Consider the following 23,479-nt stretch of genomic DNA (forward strand, 5'->3'; position numbering starts at 1 on the left):
GATAGCTGAGTGCTATTAAATGTTTCTCTTGGTTGTCCTGCTAACTCCTGTGTTTAATGCACCTTGCCTTCTTGTCGCTGGAGGGGATCTGAGGAGGCACCCCAAAGAGGAGATGGGGAGCTCAACTCACCCCACCCACAGAATGAATTCACTAGTCCCATGACAGAGAAAGAATTTTCAAAATGTATCAGTAGGAGGCACAGAAAGGATTTATTCAACAGAAGAAGCTATACACTCCAAAGGCAATAAGGCTGCTCCTGGGGTGAGATGCATTAACACCTGGGGCTGAGGGTTTCCATGTGGTCTTGGGGGAGGAGATCTGTGGAATTTGTGAATCAGGAATAAAGGGTTTGATTTACAGGTGAAAGGCAAGAACCCATTTAGAGGTGTGGGACCCACTTTACAGAAGAAAAGCGTGGCCTGATCTATTGGGTTTTTTGTTTTTTTTTTTAAGACTGAAGAAGTTAGAAGCAAGTATCTTGGAAGGGAAAAAAGTGTAAGCTGTAGTTCTTTTAAAGTACAATTTTTAAAGTACGATTTTCCTTGTCTCCCTTTTTTACCTAATTTGATTTGTTCTTCCTTCTCACTGCCCCCCATCCTCTGATAGCTCCCCTGGTGTTGTCAAACAAGTGCTCATCTCTGCGCCGCAGCTCCCACCACCCTCTCTCACCCAGAGGCTCTTTCAGGTCCACAGTAAACCTGCCGTTTTCCCCTCTGTCTTCCTTCTCCTCTCCACGGCTCCAGTCCGAGCCATAATCACTTCACACCTGAACTCCGCCTCCCAATTAGCTGTCCTTCCTCGCACCTGGGTCCCCTCTCATCTACAGGACACACTTCATCGAAATCTTCCTCCTCCGGCATCACTTAGATCACCTCGCTCCCCTCTCCGCGGACCCATAGAGCTCTCAGTTCCCTCCCAAATCATATTAACTCCTCAGGTTCCAAGGCCCTTGCCTAGGAGCCGTGCGTCCTGGCTGCCCGCCCCTCGCTAGGCTCAGGTTGTCGCGCAGCGCTCCAGCCAGGCAAGCTCCTCCACCTGCTCCCTTGCACCTGCACGCCCTCCCTGAGTGTGCGGCGGCCTGCGATCACTGTGAGCGTGCAACAGCCCGTGCACACTCACACTTGGGCCCGGAGACGGGAAAGAGAGGGAACCCGGGCCGGGGATTTAGCTCAGTAGGGCCGGTGATTTAGCTCAGTGGTTTCGCTGCCTGTTGCGCAAGCATAAGGACCCGAGTTCAATCCCCGGTACCAAAAAAAAAAAAAAAACAAAAAAGAGGGAACCCAAGTTCTCTCCAGGACCTTCCCTTACCTGGCCGAATGCGAGCCCAGGGTAGAGATGAAAGGCATCGGGAGAGGGCGCTGTGGCTGAACCTCAGGAGCTGCTGTCCAGGACCCTGGTGCTAGTTGCAAACAGGTGAAGGACGCACAACCCACTCCAGTTGCTCTACTAATCATCTTTCACAGTCTCTCTGACTTCCTTCTGTGCTCCTCTGTGTGTTTTCCCCAAGGGTGACCTCTCAGGTCGCTTAGATTTTCACGTCCCCTTAAGCTGAATCACAGCATTCTCATCCTTAAAACCTCCTTCCAGCTTCCTCTCTGGGTAGACTAGAGTGCAAACGTTATTCTCAGAAGGCCACGGTCTGACTGCCTGTTTCTAAAGCATCACCTCATATCACCTTCCTCCTTACTCACTATGCCTCAGACACTGGTCTCTTTCTGTCTCTGGGATACTCCAGACTTTCCCATGGCAGGGCCTTGGCACATGCTGTTCTCTGCTTCATATCTTCTTGATCACATTCCTTGTCAGACTCACCCTTCCCATCCTTCAGGTCCTAGCTTCACTGTCATCCTCCCTGACCACCATTTCTATAATTCTCTGGGACAATGTTTGTCCATTCTTTCATAATACTAGTTATAGTTTGTAAATCTGCATGCAATAATTGGTTTTCTTATTGACCAGCCACCTCCATGGGAGGATGGAAGCTTGGTGACACAGGAAGCCATTTGTCTTGTTCACTGGTGAGCTTTTATCTGCTGCCTTGCCCAAAATGGGAGCTCAGTAGGTATTTGTTGGATGACTAGCACCTTGGATTTCCCCAAAGTACAGATGTCCTGTGATGGCTCAGTTTTGGGTCAAGAGGAAGTATTCTTTGGGAAGCTTCACTCTAAACTGCCTTGCATACCCAGCCCATCAAGCCACTGTCTCCTGCCTGTTAAAATCTGTTCCAGGATCTCCTACTCCTGATACACTTTTCCAAAATGGCTCTGCCTGAGCCCAGTCCAGCATAATAAATATCTGCAGAGACCGGGCAAGGAATGATGCATGTGTTATGTTGAGATAATAGGGGATGCTGGGGACCAGCTAGGTCACCAGCTGAGCTTTTGTCCCATGTAAAAGAGACAGTCCCTGCTCAGCTCCAGTGCACTCATAATATACAAGAAATGCAGGCCCTACATTATTATATTTTCCAATTTTTCAAAAGATGTGAGCCGGGGATTTAACTCAGTGGTTCCGCCACCAGCTGTGCAAGCGCAAGGACCTGAGTTCGATCCCCGGTACCAAAAAAAAAAAAAAAAAGCCAAAATTTGAATTTCTATATAAAACATCCACATTTTCAAGACATGCTGGAGACATATTTCTGTGATCTCTTGTCATTCTTATGGTCAACCCCTACTATACTCTTGCAAGGAAGTTGCTTGGCACTTGAGTTCATATGTGGGGGGCAGATTTGTGCTCCTGAGTCCTGTGCTGTGCCCTATCACCAGTGCCAGACTTCAGCCCTGTGAAGGCAAAATTGATGCCTTTGCCATCTTTATATTGTACCTATTCATCACCAGTTCTTATGAAGGCAGTAGCCAGCTTTGCCATTTTATGGACATAAGCCCTACCCAATGTGCAGAGTCAAAGCATTTCACACAAGGCTCAGATAGTTTGTTTCTTATGTCTCATCTCTTCATCAGAGTCAGAATTACAGACCACTTTCTCCATTCTCCTTCTGCCTTATGTCTTTGTTAAAAAGTATCATTGACCTTTGTTCTAAATTCCAATCTCTGTTGTGCTATGATGATAATGTTAACTTTGTGCATAAGTCAGCAAACTGCAATAATGCTTTATTCATCTGGCATCGTCAGGGAATGAGGTGTTCCACATAATTAAATTGTCCAGATAACTAGAGCTCACTAACATTTTAAAGATCAACATTTGTAAAAGACAAAATGGAAATATCACCAAATATATACTCATACTCACTTGCTTTCTTTATTTTACAACTATTTTTTATGATTTTTCCCCAGTATAGAAACAAGAGTAGAGCATGATTATTGTTTTCTTTCTGCCCTTGTGCTGCAACCCTCCACTCTGTTCCTAACCAAAGCTGCTGGCACTGCCTTGACCATTGACAGGTCACTGGGTGTCCTTCTGTGATAGTCTGCATGCTGTGAGCAGAAAGCCAGCATGCTATGATGTGGAAGTATACCTTGCTTGCTTGACTTTATTTGTTTTATTTTATTTGTTTGTTTGGTGAGGTAGGGTCTCACTATGTAGTCCAGGCTTGCCTTGAACTCAATATATAGCTCAGATTGACCTCAATGTCTCTATCCTCCTGCCACAGGCTCCTTCACTTCAAATGCTGAGATTACAGGGTACTTACCACCATGCCCATCTCCACACCTTGTTTTTTAGAAACTTTTATTTTGGTCATTATTCTTCATCAAGATGTGAAGAGCTACCTCATTTTATATGATAGCCCTATCTATTCTATTGTGTAGGTGCATCATTATTTAATTAAGCATTACCCCCATTGATGGGCATCTAGTTGTTTCCAGTATTTTACTGTTATATTTTAAATGCCATAATTATAATTGCTGGGGTTATTTCATTTTGAACATGTTCAAATATATTTATAGGGTAAATTTCCAAAAGAGAATCACTGGCTCTGGGAAAGGATGTATACGTTTTGCCATTTTGACAATTCTTTTTTTTGGTACCAGGGATTGAACTCAGGGCCTTGTGCTTTCGAGGCAGGCCCTAGAACCACTGAGCTAAATCCCCAGCCCGTCAGTTCATTTCTTTTCAGCACAAAATAATATTCCATTGTCTAAATGTGGTACAACTGATTTATCCATACACCTACTGGGGAATATCTTGATTGCTCCCAACTAGGTGCAGTTATGAATGATATTGCTATAAACATTCATGTACAGGTTTTAAGGTGGACATAAGTTTCCAACTCATTTGGATAATTAGGAACATGTTTGCTAGATCATATAGCAAGGCTATGTTTAGCTTTCTAAGAAAGTGCCAAGCTGTTTTCCAAAGTGGCTGTACCATTTTGAATTCTGAATGGCACTGAATGAGAGTTCCTATTGCTTCACATTCTTGTCAGCATTCAATGCTGTCAGGGTTTTGGATTGTAGCCCTTCTAAGAAATGTGCAGTGATATCTCATTTTAATTTGCTCTTCTCTGGTGACATTGAGAATATTTTCATATGCTTGTTTGTTGTTTGTTTTCTTTGGAGAGGTATCTGTTCAGATGTTTTGCCTACTTTTAACTGGGATGTTCATTATTTTCTTATTGTTTAATTTAATATTTATTTTGATATTTTATCTGATATTTGTTTTGCAAATTTCTTTCTTCCAGTGGCTTGTTTTTAACTCATTCACTTTTAATTTGCTCATTAATTTTAATTTAACTCTTATTGTGAGGTTGACTATCTTTTCTTATTTCATCTATTTTTTTTTGTTGTTTTCTTCTTTTTTTGTTTTAAAATGCTTTCCTCTTCTCTCTTGAGGATTCAGGACATACACCTTCAACCTCCCTTCTCAAAGGTGTCTGTTTTGCAAAATTGCAACTCTTATAATTTGCTACCTCTGGTAACAAGAGTTTCTAATATTAAAATAATAGAATTTTGTATACTATCCCAGGGAGCCTGATTTGTGAGTCAAGTACACAGGCCAAGGCACATATACTTTATATATCTATTTAGGTCACTCAAGAATCTTTACCATTTTCTCATTTTGGCCTTCTTCAAAACATTCAGAATTGTCCAGGAAATGAATTCCTAGTTCTTGCATTCTCTGCAGGGATATTTAAAGACAATAATAAGCTGGAGGCTCTGGTTGTAAGCAGAGCCCATGGACCTGTTACTACAATTATAAATATAATTGCCTTGCATACATGAAAATTTCCTCTCTCCCTTCCCAAAGTAACAGGATGAACTTACATTCCTAAAAAAAACATTAAGCAACAATTTTCTGGTGGTATTTTCACATGCAGGCTCAGTGAGATGTCTTTGCTCGCAATGCATGAACATCTGTGCCTAGCTGTACAGTTTAAGTGTCCCATGCATGCATTACAGGGAAGGTGATCCATGGTGATGATAGCCCAGCAGCATCCCATAGATGGCAGTAAACACACTTTTTAGTACTTTCCTTCATCTTCATTGGAAACAATCTCCTTCAGGGAAAGAAAATGAATGCTGAAACTGTAGAGTAATAATTAGCAAACAGACTCTAGTCATTTGAAAAATTGGCAAGAAGCCTTATTAAAGGAGGTAATAATAGTCATATTTTGCACTTCTAATAGGGTCTTTTATCTCTAGGCCTCCAAGAGCCTGTCTGAGTCATGTAGAGGAAGAAAAAAAAACCTGAACTGGGTCAGAAGTCAGGAAACATTGGCTCTGTTTGACATTCTACGTGCCTCTCATTTCAAAGTGAAGGCAGAGTTCTCCCTTGAATTCAAATACCAGGAATTTATGCAGGTTAGAGAAGAAAAGGCCAGCAATGCACATGAGATAAACACCCATTCCCAGGGTAATATGGAAAATATGCTTTTCTCAAAGTTGTTTTCCTGTGAAAATAACAATAGAACTTTAAATACTTTGCTTCCTAAACACATGGACAGCATTACTATTCACAGTGCACTAGACAAATTGAGAATGCATTTTTATATTTTCTTTCAGATAGCAAGGCATAATTATCAGAACATCTTTGTATGTATTGCTATGAGGGCAGACCAGATACTGCTGCAGATGGGTGTCAGTTCTATGAACTCAGCACCATTCATTCATTATCTCTGAAGGTAGAGGTAGCAGAAGAAAATGACTTCTAACACACAAGCATAACAAGTGCCTTAAATCCGCAAGATACAGCTATTCTCCTTGTCTCACATTCAAGCTGAATCTCCAGTTTCCCACAGAAACTCCAGATCCATTGAAATCTTGAAGCATTAAAATTCTCCTTTATTATTGTCAAGGTTTAGTAACTTGACAACCCAAAGACAGACACCTTGACTATTTCAGAGAAATAAAGTAGAACAACTCTCCCTGGTACATTGAAATTCACTTGGAATTTGGTAGGATGAACAATTCATAATCACTTTTTCTCTGGCTGTGTTACATTTACCTTGGTAAGTTACTTAAACTCTCTGAATATCAGTTTCCTCATTGTTCCTACTTTACAAGCATTGGTTTAAATATTAAAGGAGATTATGAATGTTAAACATAAGACATATTACTCAATAGGTCTTCAATAACTACTGGTCATCAAGAAATATAAACATAGGGCCGGGAATTTAGCTCAGTGGTTCTGCCGCCTGCCTTGCAAGTGCAAGGACCCGAGTTCAATCCCTGGTACCAAAAAAGAAAAAGAAAAAGAAATATAAACATATACATGCAATAGATATGAGAGAGACAGACAAACAGACCAGATTTCTCCTGGACTCCCCTGTTGCTCAGAGATTCAGGTAAGTTTGTTCAAATCCCCAAATTCTGAAACCATCAGTCATAGTTTCTATAAATTTGTGACTTTATTTCCTCATTTTTTTCAATTTTAATTCCAAGACTCACAAATTAATTTAGTGCCCTCACTGTTAGTATGTAGACTTCAACTCCTTAGCTATTTTCCACACATTAAAAACTGCATCCAATATATTCTGGTTTTTCTTCAGATCATATAAATCTTCTCCCTTTTAAAAACCCCATCCTAGGATGACTGATGGTGACTGAGAGGGGTTGTGGGGACTGTATGCTGTCCAGGGCCTTGCATTAGGGCCTGGCCTCAAGTGTCTCTGTTGTCATCAGACACAGCTCCCAGCACAGAGGAGGCTCCCGGGTCAACCTGCCAGAGCTCCAAGAGCAGAGTAGGAGGCTTCCAGGCCAACCTACCACTACTCCCAGCACAGAGGAGGTGAGCCACGAGGGCATTAGCAGCAAACACGCCCCCCCCCCCCGACCCAGTGGAAATGAGTTCACACATAAACAAGCCTCAGAACCAGACTTCCAGATCACCTACAGCAACCCCAAAGGGAAACGAGATGGAACACTCTGATACTCAACCACCTGAACTCCCTGAACTACCAACAAAAGAGGATCTGGAAAAAAGGAAATCAGAAATAATTTCTCAGATAACAGCAAACATTGTGCCCATAGTGCAAGACATGATTAATAAATCTAGAGAGGACACAGATTAAAAAAATAGAGGAGCTGAGGAACATGATGGAATCCCAACATAGGAAACAAGTGTAATCCATAAAACAGATGCAAGCAGATTTCCAGGAGATTAAAAACTCCATTGGAAGTCTATGCAGCAGAATGTGCCAATGTGAGGACAGAATTTCAGATACAGAAGATAAGTTTGCAATTAGTGACCAGGAAAAGGAAAATTTCTTTAAAATTGTAAGGGACCATGAGAAATCAATCCAGCAGCAGCTAGATGATGCAAAGAAGAATAACATAAGACTGATTGGAGTCAATGAAGAAACAGGAGAGAGTGCAGATGACATAAAAAAAAACTGTTCACAGAAGTGATGGAAGGAAACTTCCCAAGCAGGGTAAAAGAACTTGACATACAGATAATTGAAGCAGGGCCAGGGATTTAGCTCAGTGGTTCCAGTGCCTGCCTCGCAAGTACAAGGTCCCGAGTTCGATGCCCCATACCAAAAAAAACAACACACACAGATAATTGAGGCATATAGGACTCCAACTAGCCTTGATCAATAAAAATGTACACATAGACATATAATTCTTAAGATTCCAGAAACTCAACAGAAGAACAAAGTTCTGCAAGCAGTTAGAGAAAATAAACAAATCACATACAAAGGAAAGCCCATCAGAATCACAGCAGACTTCTCAATCCAAACCCTCAAGACAAGAAAAGCTTAGAGTGATGTATTTCAAGCCCTAAAGGAAAACAACCTCCAACCCAGATCGATGTACCCTGAAAAACTAGCTTTCAAAATTGATGGTGAAATAAGATACTTTCATGACAAAAAGCACCTTAGGAACTCCATGAATACAAAACCAGCACTCCAAAATATTTTAGACAAAATCCTAGGAAAAGACTATGAGGATCACAACCTCAGGAAGCCCAGCAGAATGAATCCACTGGGCTCGACAAGAAATTAAAAACAAAGGGGGAGAATCAAACAAAAAGAAAATGTCATGACAATGATAACTCAATACATATTAGTTATAATCATCAATGCTAATGGTCTTAACTCACCAATCAAAAGAAATAGACTGGAAGAATGGGTCAAGAAGCAAGATCCAACAATATGCTGCATACAAGAAACACACTTAATTCAAAAAGAAACTCATAGACTGAAAGTTAAAGGGTGGAAAACAATTCTTCATGCCACAGGAACTCCCCAAAAAGCAGGAATAGCTATCCTCTTTGCAGACCAAGTGGATTTCAAACCAACACTGATTAAGAGAGACAAAGAAAGACACTATATCCTTGTAAAGGGAACAATCCAAGAGGAAGAGATGACAATCATATATATATATATGCACCAAACACTAGTGCATCCAATAATATAAAACAAATACTAATGAACATGAAAAATCATATAAGCACTAATAGAGTAGTTGTGCAGGACCTCAATATCCCATTGTCACAAATAGATAGATCAACTAGACAAAAAGCAGGCAAGGAAATGCTAGAACTCAATCAAACTCTTGAACAAATGAACTTAACAGATGTTTACAGAGTGTTTCACCCCACAAAATCAGAATAGACATTAAGGGTTCACAGTGGAAATTGAAGAAGAAATCAGACAATTCCTTCAATTAAATGACAATGACAATAAAACATGTCGGAATCTGTGTGACACAATGAAAACAGTCTTATGAGGGAAATTCATAGCAGTGAATACTCATGTTACAAAAACAGAGCAAGCCCAATTAAACAACCTGATGCTGAACCTCAAGCTTCTAGAAAAAGAAGAGCAGGACAAACACAAAGCCCAAACATAGAAAGGAGGAAATTATAAAGATCAGGCCAGAAATCAATGCAATGGAAACAAAGAGAAAAATACAAAAAAATCAATGAAGCCAAGAGTTGGTTCTTCAAAAGAATCAACAAAATTGACAAACTCTTAGTCAACCTTATCAGAAAAAGGAAAGAAATGGCCCAAATCCAAGCAATTAGGAATGAAAAGGGTGAAATTACAAGGAACCCAGCAGAAATCCAGAGGATCATCAAAACCTACTTCGAGAACCTATACTCCAATAACATGGAAAACACAGAAGAAATGGACAGATTCCTAGATACATATGAATTACCAAAGTTGAACAAAGAAGACCTAGAAATTCTAAACAACCCAATATCAATCACTGAAATTGAAAACATAATTAAAAACTTACCAACTAAGAAAAACCCAGGTCCTTATGGCTTCACTGCTGAATTCTACAAGACATTTAGAGAGGAATTACTGCCACTACTCTTTAAACTCTTCAATGAAATTGAAAGGGAAGCAATACTCACAAATTCATTCCTGGAAGCAAGCATCATCTTGATCCCCAAAGCAGAGAAAGATCCAACCAAAGAGAACTACAGGCCAATCTCACTAAAGTACATAGATGCAAAAATCCTTAAAAAGATACTGGCAAATAGAATGCAGAAGATCATCAAGAAGATCGTATACCCTGACCAAGTGAGATTCATCCCAGGGATGCAGGGATGGTTCAACATATGCAAATCAAACAATGTAATACACTATATCAATAGAGCCAAGGACAAAAACCACATGATCATCTTAATAGATGCAGAAAAAGCAGTTGTCAAAATTCAACATGCATTTATGATAAAAGCCCTACAAAAAATTGGAATAGGTGGCCGGGAATTTAGCTCAGTGGTTCCGGTTCCTGCCTCACAAGCGCAAGGCCCCAAGTTCAATCCCTGGTACCTCAAAAAACAAAACAAAACAAAAATTGGAATAGACAGTTTCTATCTCAATCTGATAAAAGCTATTTATGAAAAACCAGCAGCCAATATCATACTAAATGGTCAAAAACTGAAATCCTTTATACTAAAATCAGGAACAAGACTAGGATGTCCAGTATCACTACTTCTGTTCAATATAGTTTTGGAAACATTAGGCATGGCAATTAGAGAAGAGAAAGAAATAAAAGGAATAAAAATAGGAAATGAAGAAGTCAAATTGTCATTATTTGCGGATGACATGATACTCTATATAGAAGACCCCAAGAACTCCACCGAAAGTCTTCTAGACTTAATAACCAAATTCAGTAGAGTAGCTGGATACATGGTCAACAGAAAAAAATAAGTAACTTTCCTCTACACAAACAACAGACTCACTGAGAGAGAAATAGGGCAAACAATTCCTTTCACAATAGCATCCAAGAAAATGAAATACCTAAGAATCAATCTAACAAAATAAATCAAAGACCTCTTCTTTGAAAAATATAGCCTCTGAAAAGAGAGATTGAATATGATATCAGAAAATGGAAAGAAATCTATTGCTGCTGAGTAGAAAGGATCAACATAGTGAAAATGGCCATACTTCCAAAATTGCTGTATAGATTCAATGCAATCCCAATTGAAATCCCAGCAGCATACTTCATGGACCTTGATTAAAACATCCAAAAATTCATTTAGAACAAGAAGAGACCCAGAATAGCAAAAGCAATTCTAGGTAACAGAGACATGGTAGGGGGTATTACAACCCCCAACTTGAAACTATACTACAAAGCTACTGTGATAAAACCAGCATAGTACTGGCAAAGAAACAGACCTGAAGACCAGTGGAACAGATTAGAAGATGCAGAAACAACTCTAGACACACTCAGCCCCCTCATCTTTGACAAAGGAGCCAAACACCCTCACTGGAGGAAAGATAGCCTCTTTAATAAACGGTGCTGGAGAAATTGAGTTTCAACTTGTCAAAGACTGAAACTAGACCTATATCTCTCACCATGCTCTAAACTAAAATCAAGATGGATTAAAGATCTAAATATTAAAACAGAAACACTGAACTGGCTAGAACAGAGGTTAGGTAGATCTCTTGAAGACATTGGTGTAGGAAAAGATTTTATGAATGAAACCTCAGTTGTCCATCAACTACCACAAACAATAAACAAGTGGGATCTTTTCTTACTAAAAATCTTCTGCATAGCCAGAGAAACCATCAGCAGTGTTAAGAGAAAACCCACAATGTGGGAAAAATTTTCACCAGCGGTCCCTCAGACAAAGGTCTACTATCTTAAATCCATAAAGAACTTTAAAAAAAATCAGACCTCCCAAATTCAAAAACCCAATCCAAAAATGGGCATCTGAAATGAACAGACATTTCTCACGCAAAGAAGTAGAAATGGCAAATAAACATATGAAAAGATGTTCAACATCACTGGTCATTCAAGAGATGCAAATGAAAACAACCCTGAGATTTCACCTCATCCCAGAAACAATGGCTGCTATCATGAAATCAACCAATAACAAATGCTGGTGGGGCTGTAGGGAAAGAGGAACCCTGCTCCACTGCTGGTGGGAGTGTAGACTGGTGCAAGCACTGTGGAAATCAGTATGGAGATACCTCAAAGAACTAGGACTGGAAGTCCCATTTGACCCAGCTATTCCCCTGCTGGGTGTCTTCCCCAAAGAATTAAAAGAATCATACCACAGTGGTGTATGTGCACCCATGTTCATAGCAGCACAGTTTGTAATAGCTAAAACTTGGAAACAGCCCAAATGCCCATCAACTGGAGACTGGATCAAGAAAATGTGGGGATTTTTTATAAAATGGAGTACTACCCAGCCATAAAAAATGAGAAATTAGAGACATTTATGGCTAAGTGGATGCACATTGAGGTGATACTCTTAGGTGAAATAAATAGGACACACATGTATAAATACCAAATAGTTTCTGTGGTGTGAGAAACTGAAAGTGTAAATATGGACTAAATGTATAATAGGTAATGTGAAATAGGAAGAAAAAGGGCAAAGGGGAAGGAAGTGGGAGGGCTAGGGGAAAGGATAGAAGGGTATGGAATTAATATGAGAAAATGAAGAAAAAGAAACAAAGTCTCTGTAAATAGGGAGGGATGGAGGAGTTGAAGGGAGTGCAGGGGAAGGGGGAAAAAATAAAGACCAAAACAAAAAACAACAAAAGAAACCCCATCCTAGTACTTACTGGGAATCTGGTAACTTCAGCAGAGTTTTGCAGCCAATAACAATTCACCACCTTTTGTCACTTTGCTGGTTCTATCTCATGCTTCATTCTTCCAATCATGCAGGCTGCCACATAGGCTTCGTCCTATGCAGTTCCATCCCTAGGTAGGGGAACCCAGTCCCTTCCCATGCTGTCCAGCTACTTCCTGAGTGCCCCACAGTTAAACCTGACTGGCATATTTCTTCCAGCCTCCCTGGAATTTTAGAAAATACAATTTCTTTTCTCTTCCTACATTGTGGTTATTAATTTACTGTAAGACTCAGTGGTCAACATTCTTGTGGAGACTATCATCTCCTTTATTCTATATAACAATCTCTTTTATTTGTGTGTATTTCAGCATACATTAAGATACAGTAACATTATTTTCTATTCTAAGAGTCATTTCTGTTTAACAAGCTATTCTTTTAAGGTTTATCTAGGTTTTTCTTTTAGAATTTGAATATATTTGTATATAAAGTTTTTCCATTCACTGAATTCTTCCTTGTTTGATTTACTTTCACCCAGAGCACAAACTCAACTTCTCTTGGTAAGGATGTCCCAGATAGGGTCAGTCAGAGGAGCTCCACCAAACAGGAGATGAGGACCTCAACTAACCCCACCCAAAAGGCAGGTTTTTGATTCACTAGTTCCTGACGCAGAAATGAATTTCAGGAAGCATCAGTGCAAAAAATAGAAAGGTTTTTAGGCAGAAAGAAGTACATACTCAGAGGGAAGTGTGGGCACTCATTATGGTGTGGGGTTGGGGGTTTATGTGGTCTTGGGGTGTCCTCAAAATGGGTGATCTGGGATGTGTATTCCTACTGTCTGTCAGTCTACCATTTGATGGACTAAGTTAGAATGAAAATCATTTGCATGTGTTTGAAGTTGAGAGATATGCAGCCCACTTAATAGTGCTGCCTCTTTCAGAATGGAAGTCTCTGGGAGGAAAAGCCAGGCTTAATATACAAATGTAAAACTCTAGCCCAATTAATAGGCTTGTCATAATTTTATAACCCTTAGAAATTTTTCTTTTTGGAATTTCCAGGAATGGAAAAAGGCACTGTAGCTTGGGTAACTTTGTGTCCTGAAACTATAGTTTTTCTTAAAAGTACAATTTTTAAATGATTGTTTTCCTTGTCTCCTTCTTATCTACCTTTATTTCTTCTATTGTGCTTCAGTCCAAAGTTGTTGGTATGTATAATGCTAGTGATGCTCTGCATTCTAGGCATAGTGATTGGGGTGTATGGGGCAATCAGCACCTGCACTGAATGACCCCAAATTATTGTGCATTTGGACTGATTGTGTTTTGTTCTTTTTCCCTACTCTTTTTTCTCTTTGACTCTTTTTATGTTATCATTGTGTGCTATCTCCAGCAGTAATACTTCCTTTGCAGTTTCCTTTTGCATCTTCCAGTCTACTGATTGATGGAAACAAAGCAAACATTAAGGGTGGTTTTAAAAATCAAAGCCATTGGTATAGACTATCTTATAAGAACTATACCCTGAGCAAACTGTGCAAGGTTTGACACACAAACATCTTTCTATGTACTTTAAGCCATTTGATGGGGGTTTCTTTTGCTCAGCTGCCCTAATTTTAGGCTATGTTTTAGATTATTTAAATCCTACAAACAATTATGAGAGAGGAGTGATATGTAGCTACATCATTGTCCATAGATCTCATTTTAAAACTCCAGATCAGTGACATCATTAGGTGAGATTTAGTAGGTTCACATGTACCAAATACTTTATATACAAATAAATTAAACAAATATATTATATGAAAATATTGTAACTTTATATATAAATATATTAAAATTCCAAAAGAAAAAGCTATATAAATCTGAAAAGAATAACTTTTTAAAAAATTAATTTTATTGGTACATTTTAAGTATATAATATGACATTCATGATTGGAAATTTTTACCTTTATATAAACTATCTTGGTTCTTATTTTTTCCCCATTCTTCTGCCCTCCCTTCAACCCCTCCACCCCTCCCTATTTACAAAGACTTTGTTTCCATTCTTTCATTTTCTCATATTAATTCCATTCCCTTCCATCCTTTCCCCAATCTTTCCCACCTCCCCTTCTACCTCATCTCAGAAAGAATGGCTGCTATCATAAAATCAACCAATAACAAATGCTGCCAGGACTATGGGGAAAGAGGAACGCTGCTCCACTGCTCGTGGAAGTGCAGACTGGTGCAACCACTGTGGAAATCAGTATGGAGATACCTCAAAGAACTAGGACTGGAAGTCCCATTTGACCCAGCTATTCCCCTGCTGGGTATCTTCCCCAAAGAATTAAAAGAATCATACCACAAGGATATATGTGCACCCATGTTCATAGCAACACAGTTTGTAATAGCTAAAACTTGGAAGCAGCCCAAATGCCCATCAACTGGAGACTGGATAAAGAAAATGTGGGTTTTTTTTATAAAATGGAGTAGTAGTCAGCCATCAAAAATGAGAAATTAGAGACATTTATAGCTAAGTGGATGCACATTGAGCCATACTCTTAAGTGAAATAAATAGGACACACATGTGTAAATACTGAATAGTTTCTCTGGTGTGAGAAACTGAAAGTGTAAATAAAGATCAAAAGGCATAATAGGTATTGTGAAATAGGAAGAAAAGAGTAGCTTTTAAGGATAACATGTACCAGGGAGTACTTCCTTTGATTAGTTGGGGCAGTGGTCAAATTGGTCATAAACAAATTTTGAGTGTCAACCTGCGACATAACACTCTGAGACTTAAGGATGTTTCCAATATGAAAACCTAAAATCAAAGTATTTCCTAGGAAGCTAAAAAAGCATTCACTTAACAAAAGGGAATTACCAGCCAAGAGCAGTGACAGTGGCATATGCCTGTATTCCCAACTACTTGGGAGACTGAGACAGGAAGATTGTGATTTCAAGGCCAGCCTTGGCAACAAGGCAAGACCCAGTCTCAAAACAAACAAACAAAAGGAAATGAATTGTCTATGTAATCAATATGGCCAGACCTTTCAGGTGATCAAATTATATTCCCATTTCTAGCTGTCCTGCTTCAATCTAAGAAAAAGATAGTCCATATTCCTTTCTCTACTTGCACCTTCCTTTCTTTCCTCTCTTACTTTTTTCTTTATATACAAACCAATGATTCTCTTTTTCACTTATGGCAGCCAAAACCAAACAAATAAGTGTATGAAAATACTTTTCATTCAGACTGAGACAAACCATTAATAAATAAATAACAATAGCAAGGAACTTTTTCTTTTCTTACTTTGAGAATAACTATGTTAAGAAGAAAAGTCGTAATCTCTTGCAGGATATTCTCAGTATGAACATGTTTCTCCTGAGTTTCACCTTATTAAAACTTGAAAATTTAGCCTTTCATATAGTTCCGAAAACACCTCTGATTCCTCTCTCACAGTGGGAGATTCCTGTGACAAGGACAATTATACATGACCGTCCACACACCTTTCTGACAGATGCACACCTGACTGCTGGTCAGGTCAGATATTCTCTGGCTGTGGTGCTCAAGTTGGGAGAAGTGGCTAGGTGAGGAGGTTACAGGTGTCTGTCATTCCTGGAAAGATCCTTCCTTTTAAATCACACATATATATCTGTGCATTTCATTTAGGCACAGTGCCCTAGCATAATAAGTAAAATTCCGACCTAAAGCAAGTGACTTAACCTACCTGTGCTTTAATTTGATTATCTTTAGAAATAGATAGTAACAGTATTTTCCTCATAGGATCATGTTGAAATTAATAAAATTTATAGATGTAACACAGAGGCACTGTGTTCATGTTTCTTATTGTCATTTTCAGAGAGTGGATGGAAACTCTGAAGGTAAGACAGTGTAGACTGTTACATGAATTTTTAAGGGCTTAGGTTCAATCTCATGTAGATCCTAGCATCTTCCCTCTCATATCCTGGCTGTGTAACCTTGGACAAATTGCCTAACTGATCTAAATGCTACTTTCCAGAAAAAGGTGTCAGCTGCAATATCTGCCTTATTGGGCTGTTACGAAGATGAAATGTGGGTAAAGAACCCGCAAGATACCTAGCACATAGGAAGCACTCAAAGGTCATTCACTGTAAAGATACTGAGGAGGGGAAGATGCCAGTGATGCAATGGCCTCTTTATACAGAAAGGTCTTGAAAGCAATTTCCATATCCTTCTTTGGGAAGAAATGGAACTCACCAAAACTGTTCTTGCAGTATAGTGTGCATAGCTCTATTGGTGCTTAGTTAGAGGACAAGAAAGGGAATGGTTGAAAGCAAAATAAGACCTGAGGGCTTTTGCCAAATCTTGTGGGTACCTGAGTTCAGACTTCACCCCGTTCCAGGGAGTTCTGGGATTATAACCTGTATCCTCTTGATATAAGGGGAAGAGATGTAACTTCCAAACCTACTAGATATCTGAAACACGAGGTCGTGTTCTCTAAAGTAGAAGAATGAATTCTAGGAACAATGGAGGTTAAGAGTAGGAAAAATTTATTGGGAGAAAGAAAGCTTCTGCCTAAGAGAGACAGAACGGGGACTGGAAAGTGGGTTGCCCGCTCACCTCACTTTTCACAGACGTTTTATACAGCAAAGCCATGTGGTGAGGCGGATACAAAGGGGGACAAAACTATAAGACCCAATGGAAATTTAAAAGGTGGGCATGAGGTGGGACAAAACCATGACCAACCAATAAGATTACAGCCACCCAGGTAATATTGATTAAATAGGGATCAAATGGGAAGAAAAGTCACATACAAAGAATTTCCCATTTAGAATATCAATCACTGCTATCTATCTCTAGGGGAAGTAGTACTTCTTTTCCTTTTTATAATGCTAACCAGTGAATGTGCCTCAATTGTTCACCATGTTGGTTCCTTGCTGAGTTGGCTCCTAGAGGGCTGGTGCCTTAAGGGAGGCCCTGTCTACCTGCCAACAAGATATCTAATTAACTTACCTATCTATAATACCCTAACCTGCATTAGAGCTTCTCATCCAGGGAGGCCAATAAACAGGACTGCTACAGGACTCAGCCTAGAAAAGCTAGGATTCTATTTCATGGATGTCCTTCAATTCTCAGGCCCATTTCTCTGACTAAAGGCAGAGGAGGGTGACAGAAGATTTATATTCTGCTATCCGATTCATTCTGAAATGCACCCCACACATCACTTCTCTCTTAAAAAATGATCTTTCTCTGAAGGCCGGGTCCAAATCTCACTGTAGAAGGCTTGTTCTCTAGAGCTGTACACATGTATTATGGACACTTTGGGAATAGCTGGGACAGCTATATTCATATAGCTGGTATTTATGCTTACCACAATTTAGCCACATTAACTTTGTGTATGTTGTGAGGTGGCATCCTCCTAAGTGCCTAGATGGAATGGAATGACATTGGACAAATGATTATAAGTTTTATCTTTGTTTTTGCAGTACTGGTAGTCAAACACAGGGCTTTCACTCTGAGCTACAACCCCAGGACTTTCTAAAATTTTAAGATAGGTCTCAGTAGGTTTTATATGAATTTGAAGATCTGTATAAAATGAAATTTTCTTCTCCCTGGTATTGGTAGGGAACATTCAATGGCAAGTTGCTTAAACTTGTGCCTTTCTCCCCAACTGTGCTGGGTCCTTGTTGAGGGTTAAAACCTTTACTCATCTTTGACTCCTGCCTGGCATGGAAGTTGTCCAACAGGGAAAAGGGGATAACCCTCCTACTATACCCTGTGTACCACCAATGTTATATATAAACATCTGTACAGACCTAGATTTGTCAGTCATTAAGCACATATTGTCAGGTAAAAGGGCCGAAGACCAAGACCAGACCAGGCCACACAAGCCTTTATTAGGGGAATAGATCTGCCTGCCAGGGGCTGTCTCTGAACAAAGGAGAGACAAAAGCAACATGGCCAGGGCAGGGAGAGTCTTTTATAGAGACTGGGGTGGGGCTTGTAAGGGCTGAGGTGGGGTTGAGTGAGGTAGTGATCAGGGAGTGGAGGAGCTGGTGACATCACTAGGTGGTAGGAGGTGAGCGAGTATTAGGTTACTCTCTAGGTGGGACCAGGGGCATGCTGGGAAGAAGGGTTTGTTCTTTGGTGGGAGCAACCATCTTGGCATGACGTCACACAGGGGAGGGGGCAAGGCACCATAGGAAGAGGGCAGCTACTACACATAATAGCTGCTGAGGTGGTGGGAGACCTATCAGATATCTCTTTCCATAACCGTCACCCACCTTCCAAGTGCATCCCTCTTATCCCATGTTAGTCACGCCTACTACTTTTCACGGATTTTTTTCCTTCTGCAGAAAACTCCACAGGTATTTCCTCACCCTACCCTCAGTGCCTCCAAAATATTACCTTGCCCTTGTTCTTGTCCTACCCTGCTCTTATACAGCATAGTTCTAGTCCCTCTCATGTCCTGGTGGTCTCCTCCAGACCCCTTCCAGTTCATCTAAATTCCTTTTAAAATGCTGCTCATGAATCGAACTCACTCTACCCTCCTGCCCTTCTACCTTCTTGTTTCCTCGTTCATTGAACTCCCCGTCATTTTCTCTGGCCACCTCAGGCTCTGTCATGGTGCCTCCTCCATCATCTCCCTGTCTGCCTCCCATCAGACACTCAGTCCTATTGATTATTCCAACTGAATATCGAATAACTACAGTAGGTATTTAGGAAGAATATAGTGAAGGAATATAAATGACTAAAATTCATCACTTTATAGTCATTCCCATTGCTTCTGCCCTGAGCAAAGGTTTTGCTTTGCTTGGCTTTTGTTTTTTAAAATTTCAAATATATAAAAATAGTTGAAAGAAATCATGATAAACACCCATATACCATTCCCCTAGATTCACCAATTGCTAATATTTTTGCCTCAGTTACTTCCCTCTCTTTTCTGTCTTCCCAACACACACATACATATACACTTTAAATAACTGTTGCAAACCATTTGAAAGCATCACAACATATAATCTTTAAATGCTATAGCACATATCTAAGAACTGTGAAACTTGAGTTTATGAATGGGCTTTATGGAGTCCATGCATCCCATAAAGGCATATACAAAATTTTGAATGTAGGAGAAGTTTTCTTGGGGAAATAGAAAACCCACAGTTTTCATCAGAGGCTCATACCCTCATAACAAATGTGGCCCCTACCTCTCGCCTCTTCCCCTTTAGCCCAAATAGGGTAGAAATGTGGCCAGTTATAAGTTTTCAACTGCCTCAGACTAAGAATAATTTAGAAGCTACCGAAAATCATCCAGTGGCTTCTTAACGGCTACAGGAGAGAGTTGGTGTTCCTTAAAGTAAGAGAGCCTTTGTGGCCACTGCTCCACTTACATTTTCAGTCTCTTCCTCTTCCACAATGCCCACCTCGCCTCCCCAGGTGACTGGCTACAAATTCCCATGTAAGATATGAGCTTCAACACTCCCTCATCCTGCCCCTTCCACTTTGGGCAGCTTCTGCTTTCCATTCAAGACCTAACTTAGTTGCCTCCTGCTGTAGGATGTCCCTCCCAACCTCTCCCCAGCTGCTCCTGCTTGTAGTATGCTCATTCCCCTCTCCTCTGTTGACTTGTTTACGTGGCTTGAGTCTCAGGGATACTGTGAAGCACCTCAAATATGAATGACTAGGTACAGAACAAAGGATCACACAACCCCTGTCTAATCACCTGGCCCCTGATCCTCTCATCCGCTCTGTTCTATGGTTCTCATTTGCTCAGTGGCTCAAGGGGCCTGTCCTGTTGTTAGACCCCTGGTTTTGCCCTCACAGAACATTTTTGTGTGTCTCCCATGCACTGCTCTCAGAAAATCTAATTTTGGCAGTTTACCCTGTGGGTATATTCCTACTGGCTGTCCAAATTTGATCATTTGAATAGACAACCCCATATCCATCCATGGAAAAGATTCCACAATACTTAAAGCAACAGATACTCAAAGAAATAGATATCTAAGAAATAGATACCAGGAAAAGTATGAAGTGGGGTCAGTTCCAAGGCCTTGTGGAAAAAGTACTACGTCATACTGCAGGGGCTATGGTTATTCAGAATAGAATGTGATACTGTGACAGGCTGGAGTACAGAAGCTGGAAGCGGTGACCAGTACTCTGAGAATACCTTTGAACTTGGAGGAAAGTACACAGCACAAGCTCAAGGCTGTTTTCTTTGATTTTTTTCCAGGGTGACTTCAATGTACCTTTCCGACACTGGTACTAACATTTCTAACCTAGAAATCAGATCCTGAGGTGCAATATGGCAAGCAGCTGGCCCTCTGGCTGAAGTCCAGATCTGCAGCACAGGTAGCAACCGGCATTGTTTTACTCTGATACAGAGTATTGTCAAGTGAGATAAAGCAGCATATTGGCGTGGGAAGGGCAGCTCTTCTGCGGTTGGTCCATTTGTTTGCTGGAAGGGCTGCCAAAGAGAACATGTGCAGGAGTGGGTGGAATTCAGAGGAGAAGGGTTGGGACATCTTGCTGAGGCTTCAGTTCTCCAGGGAGAATCTCCCTGGCAGCCATGGGCCTAAGCTGGGAAGCTCAGGGGCTGCTGAGCTGTCTGCTAATGTCAAGGCTGACCTCAGCTGGCAGCGCCTTTCTTTTCCTGTTTCCCTGGTGAGTTGGCCCCTGTGGGATGTTAGCCCATCTGCTTTCAGAAATGTTGCTATCCCTATCCCATTCCTCCCTATAGCTGTCTCCCTTGGCAGAAGTGCCTGGGCCACGGTGAGGGATGTTTCTGTACAGATTCAATCCCCTGTGCTCCAATCAGAATGTATTACCAGGCAGGGTGCGTCAGCCTGGCGATTTGGCTTCCACAATAACTCTCTTTGCTTTCATGAGTTTAAATCAGACTTTAAAACATCGCCCTTAATGTTCTTTTAATGCAGTTTTCTTACCAATGAGTTCCCTTTAGGTCCAGTCCTTGTCATTAATACACTCTCTTGGCAAAGGAAGAGGACTTCTTGGAGGAAAACCCTGCCAGTTTAGGAAACCAGCTGAATTGCCGTGGTGATGCCAGAAGCCTCTTTTGCATTGTACAAGGACACTTGAGAAAACAAAACTCTCTGACTGTAAATTTAATTTTCTCTTGACAGCCTCAGTGTCTCTGCAGCCCCAGAAGTTATCCATTACTTCTTTCTCCTGTAATTAAAAATCAAGGGGGGAAATGTACAGGATTAACAAGTTCTAATTTTCATTGATGAGCTCTAAAAGCTTATCAATAATGGGATCAGAAAAGCTGCTTCGCCTAAGCCCTCTTTTTCTAGGGTGGCTGATTTTGATGGAGGATTGCATTCAGGGTGGAAAATGCTAGTTTTCCAGAGTCCCATTGCTAAAGTTAGAAAGAAGGGCAGGACAGACCACACCAGTTTCCAGCAAGAGAGAGCTGAAAAGCAGCTTGGCCTTGCAACTTTTACAGACTCAGCATTCAGGCTTAGGGAGCTGATTACAGGAAAGGATTAAAGGGTGCCTTTCACATACATGTTCCTCCTCTCTGGATGGCTTCTGTAGGAAAGGAGCTTGCCTGTGTATGCGGAGAAGGAAGAAAGATATTTCCAATTAATAGAATATTGGTGGTAATTCCTTTTGAGTTATACATTTGTAGATAACACTTTATCAAGGGCTAAGGGAATCCATCCTGTTTATTACCCACAGGGAGGGAGGTAGATGAGCATGGGTTTCTCTGAGAGACTCTCAGAGAAATCGATAGTATCTGGGCTGTGTCATTTCAAACACTGTAATATACAAGGCTCCCAGTGAATGTGACCGGCATGTGACAAGAATGAGCTATTAACATGCGCATGTTTCATAAAATTCCCAACACACAGGTGCAGAGATGATTCAAGCTAGGATTTCATTTTTAAAGATAAGGCAAGTAAAATGTAGAAGAAGCAGGAGCCATAACACATGACCTTGAGGTTCTTCTGTAATGCAGAGGTCCCTGCCGTGTTCAACGGGGATTGGGTGTGTGAATTTTAAGCAGAAGTTTGTTGCTTTGGTACCAAAGCTTTTCTACTAAGAACCAGAAAGTTCAGAGTATCTCTGGAGACCCAAAAATGAATGCAGAGAACAGCAGAAAAAGCCAGCAGCTGCGGATTCTGTCAAAAGGATACCAACTTGGCTCCTGTCACAAAGAATCATAGACAACTGGGTTGCTGCTTTTGAAGAGGTTGCTTTTTAGGGTACCCCACCAGTCTTCCAATCAAGCATCCCTTCTTCCCTCATGCCAGAAAACCTAGATGATGAGGACATCTTCACCTGTATAATATTTGAGGTAGTGAAAGTTACTGAAGATGATATTACATGAATAGGGTCAGAGCATAAACTCTAGAGTTTGGTAGAGTTTGAATACGGTCTGACCTCTTATTAGCTGTGTGACCTCAAGCAACTGTTTGAGCTTCAGTATTCTTTTCTGAAGGATAAAAAAGATAGTGGTCTCATCTCATAGGGCCGTTTTATGATTAAATGAGTGAATATACTTAAGACACACGGGGCAGTTTCTGTCACATAGGAAGCACTAAATAAATGTTAACAACTTAACTATTACTCTGTTTAAGCAGTGATCTTGTCGAAGACAGACATTCTAGCTCTTTCCAGCTCAGTGATTTCAAACAGCCAGATCACCTAGTTCATTGGTTTGGAAAGGTGGGGTAGTTATGTTGATACACAAGATGATCTTGTGAGGTACATATATGAATACTTTTAATTTAAATAAGTACACTTTAATTAAATATCATTAAAAAGTTGCATTTATTATGTGTCCATAAAATGTATCACATCTATTTATTTCCTGAACATTGTTGATTAAAGATAAAACTTTGAAAAAGCAAATACATATCACAATATGTGTGCAATGCTATATGGACAACATTATAATGACACAAGCTAAACTGGAAAGGATAAATGAGAGGGGTATATGGGCCTCCTGGCAGAGTGGACTATACCGAGGCCCCAGGGAGACCAGCATGGTCACAGAAAGAGAGATGAGGTTGAGGAAAGGGCAGTCAGAACACAGAGGGCCTTATATGCCATGTTAATGAGTTTGGACTTTGCCCCAGAGGT

At 40.4% G+C, this 23,479-nt stretch overlaps 1 long non-coding RNA gene across 4 annotated transcripts in view; it reads right to left on the bottom strand.

The window, feature by feature from the left end:
* Nucleotides 1-23,479, bottom strand: part of LOC101722970 (uncharacterized) — a 256,669-nt gene that overhangs the window by 15,892 nt on the left and 217,298 nt on the right. For 2 of the 4 annotated variants that reach the window (XR_015442363.1, XR_015442361.1), the window contains one exon: nucleotides 21,316-21,559. The exons of the other annotated variants lie outside the window; for them this stretch is intronic. This is a non-coding gene — a long non-coding RNA (uncharacterized LOC101722970). The remainder of the gene's footprint in view (nucleotides 1-21,315; nucleotides 21,560-23,479) is intronic. 4 annotated transcript variants of the gene reach the window in all.

Source organism: Heterocephalus glaber, unplaced genomic scaffold (assembly GCF_053883595.1).
Source record: "Heterocephalus glaber isolate CG9 unplaced genomic scaffold, H.glaber_assembly_v1.0 deba00001543, whole genome shotgun sequence".
NCBI lineage: Eukaryota > Metazoa > Chordata > Mammalia > Rodentia > Bathyergidae > Heterocephalus > Heterocephalus glaber.